This window comes from Amborella trichopoda, chromosome 13 (assembly GCF_054954075.1).
Source record: "Amborella trichopoda isolate Santa Cruz 75 chromosome 13, AtrichopodaSantaCruz75HAP2 v2.0, whole genome shotgun sequence".
Lineage (NCBI taxonomy): Eukaryota > Viridiplantae > Streptophyta > Magnoliopsida > Amborellales > Amborellaceae > Amborella > Amborella trichopoda.
In genome coordinates this window covers 48,510,532-48,529,090 of record NC_142348.1, presented here as the reverse complement: position 1 = coordinate 48,529,090, position 18,559 = coordinate 48,510,532, and the positions used below count along the sequence as shown (strand labels likewise).

Below are 18,559 nucleotides of genomic sequence, written 5' to 3'. Positions count from 1 at the left end.
AGAGAGATTTTCTGTGGTTTTACATGCTGTCAATTAATTGGGAGTAGGTTTTGACGTTGATGAAATTTACCTGTTTATTTTGAATCTAGATATAGAATTTGAAGAACTGGGTTGATTAATTGTTGAAATCTCATTGAAATTTGTAGCTTCAGTCACGTAAAACTCTCAATTAATCATCTCAATTTCTGCTATTATGTATGCGGCACAAAACAAGGATTTATAGTTTTTAAAAAAATTTATTTTAGTGTTTCAAGATCTGCATCATTTTTGAACCTTAAAATTTCATGATTCGAAGTTGAAAAAGATTTTTGAGAGTATTCGCATTTTGGAATCAGATTTTCGAGGCATTATTGCGATCACACTTTTGAAATGCATTTTGAAGTGAAAGACTCGCATTGATTTTGTTAATTATATTGTAATAGCGGGTTTAATGCTCTTAACGTGTGCCCTCATGTGCCAAATGTATTATTTCCTAAATATTAGAAATATATACATGGAGGCTATTTACCTTTAGTATAAGGGTACAGTCTTTGTTAATCGTTGGATGTAAAATCTAAGTCTTTGTTAATCGTTGGATGTAAAATCTAAGTGCTTGATATTGTGCTACCAAGTTGGCTTAAAGTTTCAAATTAGTTTTTTAAAATTGAAGTCTCAAATTATGTTTTTCAAATTTTGTGACACATCCTATTGTCAAATCTTATATCTAAATAAAAGTGAAAAGTGATTGTGACCTCCATGTACCGGAAGTAGATGGTTTCGTAGCATGCAATCAATGAGAAGTCTTCTCATTGTGACCTCCACGTACCGGAAGTAGATGGTCTCATGGTCTCGTAGCATGCAATCCCCTAAATATTTGTTTTTCTTGAAGATATGGTGCTCTTATGTGCCGTCTTTTTCCACATATGTCATTCATTATTGGGTGTGGTTTTATAAGGTTGCAACCTTAAACAATCCAATTAAGGCGCACCTCCAAATCTTATCATAACATATAATCTTGGTTTAAAAAATTCTTAAGATTATCTTAAAATCTATTTTCGTATTTAGTTATAAAATTTTTAACTCAAAAAATTGTTAAAATCAAGGAGATTTATAAATATATGCAACTCTTGAAAATAGACCGTCTAAATAATTTGTTGCAAGATGCATTATTTTTGAGACTCAATCTTTTTTTTCTATATTTATATATCTCGATGTTGAGATGATCAATTAAAATGTTTTCCAATATTAAAACAACCTTTTCTCCAATAGATTCTTGAGGTGCATATGTAATTCTATATTTTTAAAATACAACCTTATATAAACTTTTTCCTTCATTATTATGGACTTGTGTGTGTAGGTTACTACTCTCCTAGTAATTTTTTCTCGAGTTTTTGGGACAAAGTTCCTTAGTCTTTCCCTATTGAGTTTTGCTTGCCACTAACAGGCCGTACAAAGGGCAAAGGAAAAAGCTTTCTATGCTCCACTTGGGTGAGGAATTCATATATGTTACCCCTCTACCAAATAGAGGTTAAGATGGCCCAAATCGCAATGTCGTGTTTAAATACTATTTTATTTTTAATTTTTTTTAAAAATAATTTTGACACTAAATTTTGGGTGTCCAATCGTCTTTAAGCTTGCATCTATGAAAAATATTATTGATAAAGTAAAATGACCGAAATAACCCATAAAGTTTTAGGGGTAATTTGCTCACTTTTTTTTTTAAACTTTTTTTAGATGCGTCTTATTGATTTGATGGCATGCACCAAATTTCATATTCATATGATTTGTAAAAAATAAAATAAAATACTCAGAAACATCAGATCTTGATCAAACAATCGGTGTCTCACTTTGTGACATTGTGGCTGAAGTTATCCAAACAATTCATTCAAATCGGACGACCCGGATAGAGTGGCACATATAAATTCCAAACACCTTGTCAATGGAAAAAGCTAGAGAAAAGAACTAGTTTGTGGTATTATAGAAGGAAAAAGTTTAAATACGGTTTATACTCTATACTATTCAAGTAAGGCGCATCTCAAAAATCCACTAAAAGATAGTGCTCTAACGTTATAGAATGCTTCATGTGATCATTTCGACCTCGAGACGTGTGAATATGAAAAAAAAGAAGGAATTTTAAGTCTTAAAAATTGTGCAAGAGAGTGTTTTAATGTTGTTGGAGAATGCTTCACTGATCATTTTGACCTCGAGACGTGTGAAAATGAAAAAAAAGAAAGAATTTTAAGTCCTAAAAATCATGCACCTTGTAATACGTTATCTAGACTGTATAGTTTCAAAATTTTCTAGTGTTTATAGATTTACTTCCATATCATTTTTGGAACTTAACTTTTATAACTAGGGTAGATTATCAAGCCATTAATAAGGTTTTCGACAAGGTGTAAAGAAATGCTGCTCCATATTGGAATTGCCAGATGTGGATCAAGAATTGTCTGGGCCAAATCCTGCTAAATATTGGGAACTAGCCTGCTCCCCCCTATGAAACAACCGGTTTTGGTCGGTTCTCTGACAGAATTGAGGATCAACCCCACTTTCTCTATGATTGGTTCACTGATCTGGATTGTTGATTTTTTGAACCGGACAAGAAATCTACATCATCAATCTGGATCGACAAGTTGGTTTCAGACATTGGAACTACGTTTGTAAGCAAATTTTAGCGATGTGCCTTAGTTCTACAATATAAAGGGGACATCTTATGTAAACCTCACCCATGATATGGTGAGGTTTGTATGAGGCGGCATATATTCCAATCTCGTCGAATATATGCAATTTTAGTATCCAAAACCTCTATGGTAACTCAAAAATAGAGCTTTAAAAATATATTTTTACCCCCAATTATGTAATTAAAAGTGTAGAAAAAATATGCAGATTGATTAGAACTGTAAACATTTGAAAATCATGAAGATCAACAGTCCAAATAATTATCTTGTGGTGCACTAGTTATGGGATTTGAAATCTTTTTTTATTTTTCATTTTTGAATGTTGGGGTATCTCTAGCATATGAAGTGTTACCTTACTCTTATAGTGTAAGATTGACATCTTCTATACTCTTTTTTGTAGAACAACAGCAAAAAAAAAACAGAAAAAGAAAAAAAGAAAAAGAAAAAAAAAGAAAAAGAAAAAAGAAAAAGAAAAAAAAAGAAGCCCTGAGGAGGTCTTGAAAACAAATCCAAACAATTTATAGCTAAAATTATGAAGAGCGCACTCAACTTTTCTCCTTCAATCAAAAATTCTATTTAAAGGGATTTTTCTTATATGTTTGGGATCCGTTTTTTAAAATCGGCATGCATCAATAGATCTTGAGTCAAACATTTAGATATGGCTAAGCTTTCTATACTTCTCCTACAACATGAAATTTCTATACACCCCCTATCCAACTGTCCATTCTAAGTGGATGGCTCAGATGGCCCCAATCATAATGTCACCCTTTATACTATTTTATTTTTAATTTTTTTTATACAAAACATTTTAATACCAAAATTTGCTCGTTCAATCCTCTCTTGAACTTGCACCTACAAAAATTATAAAAACAATGTTTTCAATAAAATAAAATACCTAAAATGCCTCTGAAAGTTTCAGAAGTATTTTGATCAATGTATTTTATCAAATATATATATATATATATTTTAATATTTTATTTAGGTGCACCCAATTGAGGTGATGGCACGTACCAAATTTCATATTCATATGCAGAGCCGTTACTCATAAAAATACTTGGGTTCTATTGTACTTTATTATACTCTAATATAAACAAGATCATGACTAAGAGGTGACCCTCACACTTCCTTGAGAAATTACTTTCTCGAACATAAAACTCTCATATCCTCAAGTACTCGGGGTATAAGAATCTGGGCCCCGTTTGGTAAAGCGCCCAGAGTATATCTCTCAATCACTCCCACTCAATGAGAGTATTGGTATTTAGGCCTTGAAAGGCCATATACCCAACTGAGAAGAGGGATAAGAAGGTGCAGAGGTGGATGGTGGCAGAGCAGGAGGCTAATGATGCGAGTAGACCTGAATCGGGGTTGAAACAACTAATTTTACACGTAGTTTTTTTTGCAAACCACTTGCGCCTGTAAGACTTAACCCCTTAGCATCCTCACCAAGGTCCTCCTCCGCTGTGCTACCGGTCCTCCTGTTTAGTCGCCCATGCACTCTGATCCTTCATGGTTGTTTTGAAATTTTCCTGTCTTCTAGACAATCGACCCGTGCCTCCAAAGTTCTTCAAACTTGGTCACTCTCATGGACTCATGACGTCCTTCCTCCACGCCGCTACTCTTAGCCGCCACATTCACCATAAAGTAAGAAAGGGAAGGGGGGCTAAGGAAAAGAAAATTTTTTTTTGCTTCGCTAAGTCAACTATAGACCTCCTGGTCTTGGACTTTGACTAAGTCCTGCAACTAAACTAAGCATGCTCTTGAATCAGTCGTTATGCTCGCTCCTCCATTGCATAGACAGGCGCGCTCCTGTCTCATTGTATTGAGCCCTTTTCCTTTCTTTCTTTCGCATGGCCAAAGAACCACTTGGCCATCTCTCCTACGAAATCTTATGATTATGGCCCAGGAACCAAGTGAATTGCAAGTCACTCATGCTATTGCAGTACAAGTACAACCAATCTATTCTTATTAGTATATTATTAGATAATAAAGCTTTTCGTCAAGGAAAGATCTTCCCTTTGAGGCTCAAGGGATAAAAAAACATGTTTTTTTGGTCCGATTGGATAAAAAAAACTTCTCGAGCAATCAGAGACAACTCTTTGATTCTTCAACTTCACTGAAATTGAAATAAGAATAATAAAATAAAATAATAGTATGATAAACTACTCAATTTGATTGAATGAAATTTGAATATCAGTCAATTTGAATATTGAAATTCAATCCAATATGAAATTAGAGAGTGCACCAGGACCTGAAGGTCTTGGAGTGGAATTTTGTTAGTTTAGTTGAGATGTTATTAAAGCAGACATCTTGAATGCGCTCAAGGATTTCTTCGGGAAAGACAAGTTCTTAAAGGAGGTAAACTCAACTTTCATATGCTTGATTCCTAAAGTGACCTACCCTACCGTCATGAAGGATTTCTAACCCATCGACATATGCAATGTTTTTTACAAAATCATCAGCAAGATAATTGCAAATAGGCTTAGGACGGTTCTTGATGGGCTTATCCACCCCTGCCAAGTGACTTTCTTGAGAGGTAGGCTGATTATGGATAGCTCATCTCCTTATGCCACAAAGCCTCAACCAGACCCAAAATGTGTCTTCAACTGGATCTAAGCAGTGCATGTGATAGGGTCTCTTGGAAGTTCATTTTAGATAGACTCCATGATATGGGGTTTCCATATATTTTTATATCATAGATTTAACACTGTATTACTACCTCATCATTCTCTATACTGCATAATGGATCTCCTGTGGACTATTTTAAGGCGAAAAGGGGTTTGAGACATGATGACCCTCTTTACCCCTACCTATTCCTCTTTATCATGGACTACCTCAATAAAATGCTTGGTGTGTCTATTGCAACCATATATCTCCCTCCTGCCTTCACATCAGGGTATAGTTATTTGCTTTATGCGGATGATACACTAATTTTTTATAAGGGCTCAACTCAAGCAATATTGATCGTCTGACATATTATTGATGTTTTTTGCAGTGTCACGGGTCAACAGCATAATCAAAGTGAGAGTAAAGCTATGTTTTTTGAAGTCGGTACAATCTTGAGAGCTCAAGTCCTCGGTACCATCCAATTTGAGACTAGTGAACTTCCTGCAAAATATCTTGGCCTCCTTATCTTTTATGGTCCTCTAAGCCATAGCTTACATGGGAAGACTATATCTCGGATCGGCTTGTGGCAAGCTTTGTCTCTATCCTTTGCAGGGTGCCTACAATTCTTAAAATCGGTCCTAAATGATTCTTCTATCTATTGGCCGTACATGCAATGTTGTCGAAAGTCTCCAACACAACTTTCTTTGGGCAGGGATACTTGAGACCAGGGGACTTCATCTTATTAATTGGAACATCGTATGCCAAAAAACTAAAGAAAGGGGTCTTGAGATTCGTTATATTCACGATTTCAACATGGCTAGCATGATGAAGTTGGCTTGGAGAGTCATCTCAAAACCTTCCTCCCTATTGTCTTGTTTTTTTAAGCATATATACTTTCGCCACTCATTGGTTTGATTTGCTCGGCCTAGATGTTGCTCACATGCATGGAGGGGGTAACCTTGGGGTTAAATAGATTGTAGAATAATGTTAGATAGATAATCTGTGATGGAAGCCTAATTGACTTTTGGACAGATCCTTGGTTGTCAGAGCAATCCTTATGGTAGAAACATGGCAAAGATGCACACAATGGCCTAAGAAATTTGGCAAACTCCAAGATGTCTGATTATATCGAAGGTTCACCCCCTACTTTTAGCCAACTCATCCAAGTCTGGGCAGAGGTGAATTCATATATGCTACCTCTACACCCCTCACATGACTAACTGGTTTGGATCCACTCTACTAATGCTGATTTCTGAGTAGGCAGTGCTTGGGATTACATCAGACTTAATGCCCCTGTCTAGCTAGCCTTTAAGGCCTTGTGGAAAACCCCATCCCACCCAAGAGATAAATGGTTCACATGGCTCGTCCTACATTCTTGTTTGCCCACTACGGGGTTTGCTCCAATCTAGGGGCTTACCTCTGGTGTCTAGATGCTTTTTTACCTCCAAGAGGAGGAGAACACTAACCATATTATTATGTAGTGTGTTTTCTCGCAGGTCCTTTGGAGATCATTACTTTGGAGATTTGGCAAACTTTTAAATCCAATGGCATGAAAAATGTTTGGCTCTCCATCTTCTCCACTACCATCTAGTGTTTGTGGGCTTAGCGCAACACATGCATCCATGAAGGGAGGAGGACTTCCGGAGAGCACTTTCTACGACGGATTACCCACCGCCTTAGCAAGCTTGCAGGTGAGAATGATTGGGCTTTCCATCCTTCAAAGAATGTCTCTGGGAATCTAAGCTAAACGTCTCCGCGAATCTAAGCTAAAGTGGTGTATGGAGCCCCCTCTCATCCCAATCCTTGTTGCATGGTCCTTCCCTCCCACGGTCCACTACAACCTCAACATTGATGGTTCTTCCATTCAGAATCCTGACGAAATTGGCTGTGGGGGAATCATCAGAAACTACACAGGTAGTTTTGTGCCCCTTTGGTTTCACCTACAAAAATGTTGCTGCGTTTTATACTCAAGACTGAGGCATCTCTGGCAAAGGAGCTAGACTGCAAACCCCTAATAATTGAGAGTGACTCTAAAATACTTGTTGAATCTATTTCCTAGAGATTTATAGAAAATAGAGAGATAGGTATGGGCGGATGTAGCCAAGTGGATCAAGGCAGTGGATTGTAAATCCACCATGCGTGGGTTTAATCCCCATCGTTCGCCTGACTTGTTCTATTTATGACTACGAAGAATGAAACTATCACTATATTTCTTCTTTTTCCTACTTCTTCTTCTAAGCGCAGGATAACACCAAGGGGTTGTGGGTTTTTTTTTACCAATTGGGGCCCTCCCTTCACCACCCCCATGGGGATGGTCTACAACGTTCATAACTACTCATCTTACTATAGGATGCTTACCTAGCCAACATGTAGATCTAGCTCTACCCACAACTAAACACAAGGGTTGCGCTCATTGTGGGACTTAACGCAACACCTTATGACAACCATGCACCACCTGTGTCTGCGTTCCCGAAGGCACCCCTCTCTTTCAAGAGGATTCACGGCATGTCAAGCCCTGTTAAGGTTCTTCGCTTTGCATCGAATTCAACCACATGCTCCACCGCTTGATGGTAGACCCCATGGAAGCTACACACTATTTTGTCTAATTGCAGGGCAAACTCTCCTCCTTTGCAGATCACCAATGGCTGATCTCTCATGTTTTTAGGGAGGCGAACACAGTTGCGGATTGCTTGGCAAAAATGATAGTATCATTTGCAGAAGCAACCGTATGGTATGCTCGTCCTCCAGATATTATACACCCCTTCATCCTGCATGATATTTCCAATGTACCATTACAAATGGATGTTTGATGATTGTACTTGTAATATATTTTTTTGTTTAGCAATAAAACGGGTAGAGGCATTGTTTAGCAATAAAACGGGTAGAGGCTCGTATGCCTACTTATTTACCCAAAAAAAACAAAAAAAGACAAAAAATCTCTATAAACAAAATAAGAAGAGAGATGTTTATCTATTGAAAAAGTCTTTCCAACGCTTATAGGTGAAAAAGAATAGTGATTTTGCCTACCCTCATCACCATCCAAATTTCATCCCATGATCATGATTGTTTGGTAGTATTTTATTTTTAATTTTTTTTTCTACGAATCGGAATGACCTGAAATTTGGAGGATACGTACATCTTACTGAATCGCATCTAATAAAAATATAAAAAAATTATCCACGAAAAATAAATTGGCCAAAATACATCGGAAACTTTTCGGGAGTGTTTTGGTCAATTGTTTTCATTTAAAATATTTTTTTTTATAATTTTAAAAGATTCATCTATTTTTGATGAATATACGCTCCAAATTTCAGATCATTTCAATTTGTAGAAAAACAAATAAAAATAAAACACTACTGAACAATCGTGACAGCACGATAAACTTTAGATGATGAATTTTGCCCATAGGCATTGCGAAGTGTTTTTCTTATCTATAAACCTCACTTTGCAATCCATCCACGTGGGCCAATTGATTGAAGGATTAGTTTTAATAATGACAATTCTTGACTTATTTGAACCTCAATAATGTGAACCATCACCCCTCTTAAGATCAAATTAGGAACCAGAGGCCTGCCAGTGGTCTCCCTGTAGTGAGATAAAACCAAGAGATTTTCCAGTGAGATAAAGTGAGAAAACCTCATAATTCATCATGGGCCTGGAATCAAAACCTTTTGACATGGACCCAGCCTTCATCCAAGCCCCTGAGCACAGGCCCTTAGTCATCTCTCACCAATTTGCAGAAGGTGTCCCCATAATCGACCTCTCTCCTCTCTTATAGCTAGATTCCGAAAACTCCGACCTTCTCTCTCCAAAATCCATAAAACTGGCGGCACTTTCGAGCTTGGTTGATAAAATCAAGCATGGGTGCAGAGACTGGGGCTTCTTCCAAGTCATAAACCATGGGGTTCCAATGGAGATTAGAAGAGCAATGGAGGAAATGGCAGTCAAATTTTTCGGTCGTCCGTTGCCGGAGAAGCTAAAAGTTTGGAGAAATGAGGAAAACACAATGGGGTATTATGATAGCGAGCATACAAAGAATGTGAGACATTGAAAAGAGGTCTTTGATTTCACAGTGAGGGGGCCTGTTGAAATTCTTGAGGAGGTCGAGGGCAAAAGCGTCAAAAGGGTTGTCTCGATGACACAGTGGCCAGAGAATCCACCAGAAATGAGGTACGAAGTGTTTGAATTTTGCTATTATTCTATAAATTTTGGGATTAAATTGCTGGAATTTACTCAAAAGTAGGAAACTTTGGTTAAAAATTGGGGAAAGGTTTTATATTATATACTACCCTCCGTCGCAGATCGTCCAATTTAGATTGAGTGAGTCACTCATCATTTGATCTAGATCTGACACCTTAGAGCGATGGTTTAAAAAGCGGATCGGTGACCAAGATCGGGCACCTCAAAAACCGATCCGGATCGGCGAATCGGCAATCCGGATCGAGAATCGGGTGAATCGGTCAGATTAAAGTTTCAAAAAAATCCAAAAAAATTATTAAAATTCATTATAAATATTTTTCTTTAGGAATTCAATAAAAAATAAGAGTACTCCATTAAGAATTTTCATTTCTTTGCATGAATATGCAAATATTGATATGTTCTTTCCTTGCATGGATTACAAAAAAATTCGATCATGGATTATGGATTACAAAAAATTCGATTATGGATTACAAAAAATTTGATCATGGATTACAAAAAATGCGATCATGGATTACAAAAAATTCGATCATGGATTACAAAAACTTCGATCATGGATTACAAAAAAAAAACAAAAAAACAAATTTTCAAAAAATTCGATCATAGATTACAAAAAAAAATAAAAAAAAACAATAAATTCGATCATGGATTACAAAACAAAAAAAAAAAAAAAAATCTGTTCTTCACAGAGCCACCTTACATCAGCCATTTTAACTCAAAAATCCACCTCCAAGCAAATAAATTACATCCAATTGAGTACAGTTTTTGATAAAAAACAATATAAGGAATCAAAACCCTAATTATGAACACATTATCATCAATAAATCAAATCAAATCGACTAAATTGGGCAAAAAAAAAAAAAAACGCAGTTCTTCACAGACAATAGTCATTGAATCTAAAAAATGAAGCTCAAATTGAATAAATCAGATTAAATTGAATACATCTGATTATAAACAATACTTTAACGATTAAAAACCCTAGAAATATAACACATTATTTGCAATATATCGTGAACAAAAAATCGAATGGCAGAAAAAAAAAAAAAAATCAGAAATTTTTTTTCACAGACATCACTGTGTTCATCTAAAAAATCAAGCTGTAATTGAGCAAATTAAATAAAATTGAATATGTTAAATGATAAAAGTCACAATAAAGATTAAAATCCTACAAATGTAACTCATTATTTTCAAAATATGCAGTGAAATTGATCATATGGCGGAAAAAAAAAAAAAACCCTAAGTTCTTACCTGGTTTCGTGAACCCGAGCCTTCAATCTCCAAATTACTCTGTTTTTCTCAATGATTATTACAAATTCATAACAGAATGTTTTAATGAACAACTTTACAATAAAAAATGCCTAATAATTTTCATAGATTCATGCCCTATTTGGCATGAAACACAAGGAAATGCGGAAACCCTAAAAAAGCAACTTTCATGATCCAAAAACATGAAATTTCTCCACCATTTAATCCATGAAAAGGCTGAAAAAAGCTGCATAAAGCTTGCATATTCGATCACATGACAAAAAAAACAAGAAAAATGATAAAAAAATGACAAATTTTGAAGAATCCCGTGAAGAACACTGTGCAGCTCGTGTTCTTCACGGGACTCGCCGATTCCGTACAGTGGCGAGTCACTGTACAGAATCGCCCGGTTCTCTCTGGAACCGGGCGATTCCGTGTAATTTGCCCAAATCGGCACGTCCAGTGCCGATTCCCGGTTCGACTCGGCTTTTTTTAAATCACTGCCTTAGAGTATTGTGTTTTTATTTTTTTAAAAAAACTTATACAGATATGAAATTTGGTATGTGCCATGTGGCGCACTTTAACAAAATATTTTAAAAATATTTTGTTAAAATAAAATAACTAAAATATCCCTAAAACTTGCGGTTGTATTTTGGTCATTTTTTTTATTGGAAATATGTTCTTATTTTTTACTTTATCTATGTAAGTTTAAGAGAGTAGTGGACGGCCAAAATTTAGTATAAAATCGTTTTGTAGAAAAAAATTTAAAATAAAATAGTCTAGAGTGGAAAGTTGGATAGATGAAAGTACATAAGTTTTGTACGGTAGGGGAAATTATAGAAAGCTTGCCCTAAAAATTTGTCTACAGTGTCTAGACTTGGCTTAGTCCGCTCGGCCTGGGTGAGTACCAAGGGCGAAATGTTTTAAATGATTAATTTTTGTTAAAAATATTGTAATTAAATTATTTCAAAAAATATATTTTTAGATAGTTTATATGGATTTTGTAATGAGTTGTGAAGTTTTTGCTAAACAAGTTCGAATTTTAGTTTTGAAGTTTTTGACTTTTCTGAATATTTCAATCTATGAATCAAAATTTTCAATACGCTATTTTTATATACTTTTGGACTCTTGAAGGCTTCTAATGAATTCTATCACTTAACTTTTTCTTATTTTTAATTATATTTGAAAATCCTTCTTTCGTTAATTTACAAATTTCATAATCTTTTTTCGTTTTGAGCAGTGGGACTTTCATTATCTTAGTTGAGATTTGCTCTAAAAGACTAGACATTTAGTTATATCTAGAATTTTGAAAGGTATCTAGAACTTCAATTTTATTATTTTATTTTTTGGAAGGTTAAAGGGAGAAGGTTATCCATAATAGGAACGGAACTCAAGATGCGATTTTTGTGATGTACGGTCATCTTTATCACCTAACGGATAGCCAAATCCCAATGGATCTTCACTTTCGATGAAATCAACTTTAATTGAAGATTAATCAAGTCTGATGCAGCCCTAATCATAGCTTAACTGTAGTCAATATTAACCAGGATTGATAGCTTTGGCTTCAACCTACATGCCTTATGAATGTGAAAATTTGACACATGTCCGTCACTGTATTGTGAAAATACTTATTTCTTGAAGAACACTAATATTTACATTCCATGAATCTTGCTTAAAGATCAATCAAGGCTGATGCACCATTAATCATGGCTTAATCTGGTCAATAGCCTCAGCAATGGTTTTTAACTTGCCTCGGGCCTCAGACTCGGTCGTGGCCCAAGACGATCAACTCAAATGGACTAGGCCTAGTAGAGTACAGAGCTCCAAAAGACCCTTAAAAGTAAAAAGGAAATTTAAAAGAATTATTTAAAAATAAAATAAAAATTATAAAAGTGAAATAAAATAGAAGGCAATATGAAAAATCTACAAAAGCCAAAAATAACATATGTAGTATGCATTTAGAAAAAAATAATTTATGGTTGGAGACATTTTATAAACATCCAAACGAGAGGGAAATATAAAAAGTGACTCTAGGACAAGAAAAACTCAAAAATCATTGTAAAAAATATTCAAATTTCGTATATATATATATATATATATATATATATATATATATATTAATTCTACCGTTTCATCTTCTTTTCACGGTTTTTTATATTTTGAGTGATATAGTTTTTCTATATCTTTTAAATTTTTAAATGTGTATGGTGTTTGGGAGTGGTTTTAAACTTGGCCGAGTTCCTTGGGCCTGGCTCCTTGTCGAATGGAGTACTTTGGCGTAACTTGTGCCACTTAAAAAAAAAAAAACCACAAAACTTATAGAAAATGTAGGATCAATGTAAAAAGGTCACATTTGGAATTTGGATTTTTTTACAATGACTTGTGAATTTTCTTTTCAGATGCACCATTTTCATATTATTCTCTTTTTCTAGATTTTTCTAAAATGTCGGCCCACCATAAATCAAAATTTTCTAAATCCATGGTATACATGTGTGTGTTATTTTTTTGGAATTTTTTTGTTGTTTTTTATTTTGTTTTACTTTAAATTTTTTATTTGATTTTTAAACAAATTTTTGAAATTTTCTTTTAATTTTTAAGGGCCTTTTGGGCTTGTACACTAATCAGCTGAGTAACTCACCTGCGGCCCGAAGCGAGTTAAACAAACATTGGTTTTTGGAGTGGGATAACATAAATAGAGAATGTTTGTGTAGTGTGTATGCCTAGGTCTTGAAGTAAGATGTGCATTGATACGTATTGGATCCCTACCTATTTTCAAGATGACTAATTACCCTATTCGATCTCAATTAACGGTAGGATTTGAATGATCTTACTATATATATCCCACATTAAGATTGTAGGCGTAAATCCTTCGCAATTGTTTTTCTTTGAAGTACACATTTCGGTTAATGATCATGTTATCTGATCTCAACTGGATGGGAGATGACCTATAACTTAGTCAAAAGTTTGTTGAACAGAGTTAAGGATCATCATGATCATTTGTGCCAGGCAACCAATGATTTAGATTGGAGTCCTACATTGATCAAAATATAGAGGATCACTGCCCAATTTTTAAGAAAATCACATCTTTCTACCTCACAAGACCTGTTATGCTTACAAACCTATCTATTGTTGTCATTCTAGCTTTGGAAAATACTTATGATTATTTCAAAATAATATGTCTCTTGTTCTTTAACATTTTGGAAAAGAGCAAAGACTTGAGAGAGTTACCTTATTAACGGTTGAGAGGTACTATTGGTAAGTTAAATATAATATGTTATACTCACCATTATAGTATCCAAATAATGGTTAATTGTCTTAAGAAGTTTAAAAAGACAAAAGTCTTTTGACCAATTTAAAATAACCCGCGTTGAAGCCAATTTCTAGGAGTAACTCCACCATAAATTGTAAGGTTAGTGTTGTCTTAATGAGGCATTCTATTTCTCTATAAATGGGTACCTATTCCCTCCTATTTTTTATAGAAGCAATATGAATTTTTTATAAGAGTTTTATGAGAACTTTTTCTCTTTAAAAGTGTCAACTCCGGTGCTCTAGATCTTGTAATACTTGTAAATTTATATTGGCAAGATAGTTTCCCCAATTATCTGCTCCCATGTATCTTGAAGACAAATTTACTTGGTAAACCTTAAATGTAGGCTGATTCCTATCAGTAAGAGACAAATGTTATTTTGAGAAAACAATTTATCATGCCTAGGATGAGAGAGAATGAAACCCATTTTATATTTTTCATCTCATATTCTTGCTCAGTTTCACCTCCTCAATTTCCAACACCTATGACTTGTGTTTTGAAGGAGTGTATGTGAGGCTTATGCACAGGCCATTGAGAAGCTTGCCGTTCGACTGCTAGAGCTCATTTCATTGAGCTTAGGATTGCCAGCCTCACGCCTACCTGATTTTTTCAAGGACCATACGAGTTTTATAAGGTTGAATCACTACCGTCCCTGCCAATGTCCAAATGAGGCACTAGGGGTGGGAAGACACACTGATTTTGGAGCCCTCACCGTGCTTGCACAGGATGATGTTGGTGGCCTAGAGGTGAAGCGTAAGGAAGGCGAGTGGGTGGCTGTGAAGCTGGTGCCGAATTCTTATATTATCAATATCGGTGATATAGTTCAGGTATGTAAAAGAAACAGGACAGTAGTTTTGTATTGCTTTTCTCTAAGGTTGAGGATACATTTTATAGAAATTCAAGCTCAGAATTGTGAGAAAAGATATTAGTTTTATTTGTGTTTAATAACATGATTTAGTAGCATTGATTTTGGATGTGGTACCTTACTTGCTTGTTGAAAGGACAAATTTTTGAAGTGATAGAGCTGCCACCACTAGCATGTCTAAAGTTTTTGTTTAGTATAGCAGCATTGCAAAAATAATAACAAATTATTTTTTCCGAAACATGCCAGATTTCATGTATAATCTTAACCATATTTATTGGAAATTTCCATGGCACTGACATGTGCTACCGGGTGCCTGGTGTTATTTGTGGTTGCCACTACTTTTTTACTTTTATATTTTTGCATTTGTATAAACTTTTGTGCATCTCCTGTCAAATGGTTGGAACAGCCTATATTAACTGTTCAGTCATTCTAACAGTCGACCTTGAGAGCATTCCAAGCAGTATTCGTCTCTACTTTGAACTTGACATCTTTAATGTTAAGAACTGCAGTAAGGTCTAGGAATATACTCTCATATATTATCCTTGTGAACAATGCATGCACATTCCCCTTCTCATAGCTACCTCCCCCTACTTGCATGTGCTATATGGCAGAGTTTTCGTTAACAACAATCATCTTTACTCTGCAATTTCATGGAAAGTGATATTCTCTTCCATAATAATAACAACACTTCTCTTGGGGCTGTCTGTCTTGTGGCTTCTTATTATTGAGGAGATTTGTTCTCTCCCCATCTTTCGAGCCTCTTTTATATGGCTCCAACTTTTGGTTATACTTTTTATTAGCTTTTGGCCTCTTTTGAGAAAAGAACTTCTTCATGATCCTCAATCTTGAGATTCTCGCTTTATGGGGATCAACTCATGACTGATTGAGAGTCTTTCTAGCAGATTGGGGTGTCCACCATGTAACCGCAACCAAATACACCTTATACTATTAGTGTAATCCTTGGATCATGTGTCCCCTCAACTTGGAATCTGTAACTTGATTTCATCCAATTGAGACAACCCAGTACATGCCTTTTTAATGCGTAGTAAAAATTATGAAATAAACAGACTTACTTTTTCTAGATTGACAATCTCTTTCTCCAATTGTTGCAATATATGTATGTTTTTCCTTAAAAACAACTGCGTACGCTTCCTTGGGCATCTTCATGTCAATGGACTGCTTAAGCATATGATCACTAACTGGTTGCTTGAGCACATATACCACTCTCTTCCTACCCTGGCCTGCCACTTCTTTTTGGCGGTAGGATCTACATGCTCAATCGTGTTAGATCTCACTCCACCTTCCATAACTATTATCATCGCATGTACAACTCGATACATGATTTCTGTAAATCATAATTAGAGTTATTAATCTTGTGGAAAAAAGAGAGAACATCATCACCTGTGTCAGTGTTTATTGAAGTGAAAACACTACTTGACAAGAAGTCCAAAGCAAGTCTTAAAAAAACCTCTTGTTTAGCTCAGTCGAACTGCAAAAATCAACAAGAATAAGGCATATGATCATCGCAAAGCATTGCTGAAAATACACACACCAAAGAAGCAAATAAAGAGAGAAATATGGAAGAGAAAGTAAGTTGCTGGAATTACGAACTTTAATCCACTCTCTTGATTCTTACATGATTAGAATGCCTCTATATATAGAAAGCCTTCACCTCAGTTCTTATCTACACAAAGACTTCTGATACACATATCCTTATCCATTTAAATATTTATCTTAGTATAACCTAATTCAATACTCATATTTTTCACTTATGATTCCCTCTATCCTAATCACTTAGGGCTCCTCTTATCCTAATCACTTATGATTAATCATCCTTACAGCTTTGCTCTACCATTCATCATAACTACTCAAGAATCCTTTCTCAACTGGCCCCATCCCCTCCAGTGCCTAGCTAGAGTTGTTAGGACTCTCAACAGTTTTAGAATCCCTTTGATAAATGAGGTAGTTGGTGATTTCTTCTAGTTAGAGAAGTTGGATGAGGAAGAAGACTATGTTATTGAGAATCCATATATTTATGGGCGATATTTATAATTTGTTTTCTGGATAGTATACCATGATATCATTTGAGGTTCAAACCATCTCTCAATTGTCTGATGCCAACAATAGATTCTTAAAGGCATGTGATTCCTCAACTCAAAGTTCCAACTATGATAATAATATGCATTCTCTTTTTCCTTGGGTTAGGCAAATTGGGTTCATACAAGCAACCTCAAGGTTATGCGACCCTACTTAATTGGGATAAGTCTTGGATGATGATGCTGATGATGATGACATGCAATCTCAAGGTTGCAGCAATATGAATCTTCTAGCTGAGCTTTGGGCTCAAAAGTATTGCATTTCTAACTCACAACTTTAGTTAATTTGGAAATATAAAAGTATATTAGTTTCCTTATAGCCCCCCATTCTTAAAATTGAAAATGATTCCTACTGACTTTAAATGATGAGAAATTATTTTAACGAAGGAAGAATGTATTCAAGTAGAATCTTTTAGTCACATAAGAAATTAAGGGACCTTTTATGTGCCAAACTATGAAACCAGCTAAACCCGGCTAAAATTACATTTTCTTTATTTTTCTTACATATACTTTTAACTTTTTGCAGGTATGGAGCAATGATGAGTATGTGAGCGCAGAGCACAGAGTGGTAGTTAACTCAAAAAGGGAGAGGTTTTCAATGCCCTTCTTTTACAATCCCTCTGCTTATGAGTTCATAAAACCACTTGAAGAAATAGTGTCTAAGGAAAACCCCCCTAACTATTCTCCATACATTTGGGGTCACTATTATCTTAGTAGAAAGTCTAGCAATTTCAAGAAGATGAACACTGAAAACCTTCAGATACAACATTTTAGAGTACCCACCTGAATTCTTAAGGGATTTGTGAAATCTTTGTAAGTAAATCAAACATGTTATGAAATAGTCGCCAATTGGGGGGTCTTTGAAGTTGTCATATACGGTAATAGATGACTTAAACTATCAATTGGAAATTTGGAACACTGATTTTCTTTTGAGTGATATAACCCCTCTTGTGCTCTCTAGACACTTTCTTGTGTTGGTCTACTTTTTGTAGATTCAAGTTTTTTTAGTTTGATTCTAGCCTTTTGAAAAGAACATTTTATTTCCAATCATTGGCACAGACACTTATTTCCAATCATTGGCACAGACACCATGTCCATAAAGTCATTAGCAATAAAGGGCCCATGACTCCATGAGACACATCATCTTTGCATGCCCATAAAAATACTAGGCTCTATTATTTATTTTATCTATTCTATATTTTATATATGGGATTGTATACTATGAGACTATCTTTGATACAAGAAGGTCACAATTGTTAATAGCCATTAGATGTTAAATTGGATGGTTTAGGGTGTAATACAAAGTTCAAAAAATATGTTTTTGAAGATTGAGTTTAGTCAATGACACTCAACCACCCGATTTGAAATCTGAAGAACAAAATGGTCTCTTTGTATACTTTTCCAATACACACATACACACACACACACATATAGATCCTGTCAGCCCATGGACTCATGGAATAGTGTAAGCCCAATGGCTTAGATTGAATATGGGTCAATCTAACTACATTTCATATTTGAATTTTAATATTTTTTATATAAAAGAAAAAATCATATGAAATTTGGAGCGTTCACTCTTCTCATCAAGGCG

At 35.2% G+C, this 18,559-nt stretch overlaps 1 pseudogene; it reads left to right on the top strand.

Moving 5' to 3' along the window:
• Window positions 1-8,919: 8,919 nt before the first annotated feature.
• LOC105421580 (protein LATERAL BRANCHING OXIDOREDUCTASE 1-like) lies at window positions 8,920-17,849 on the top strand (annotated as a pseudogene).
• The last annotated feature ends 710 nt before the right edge of the window (window positions 17,850-18,559 follow it).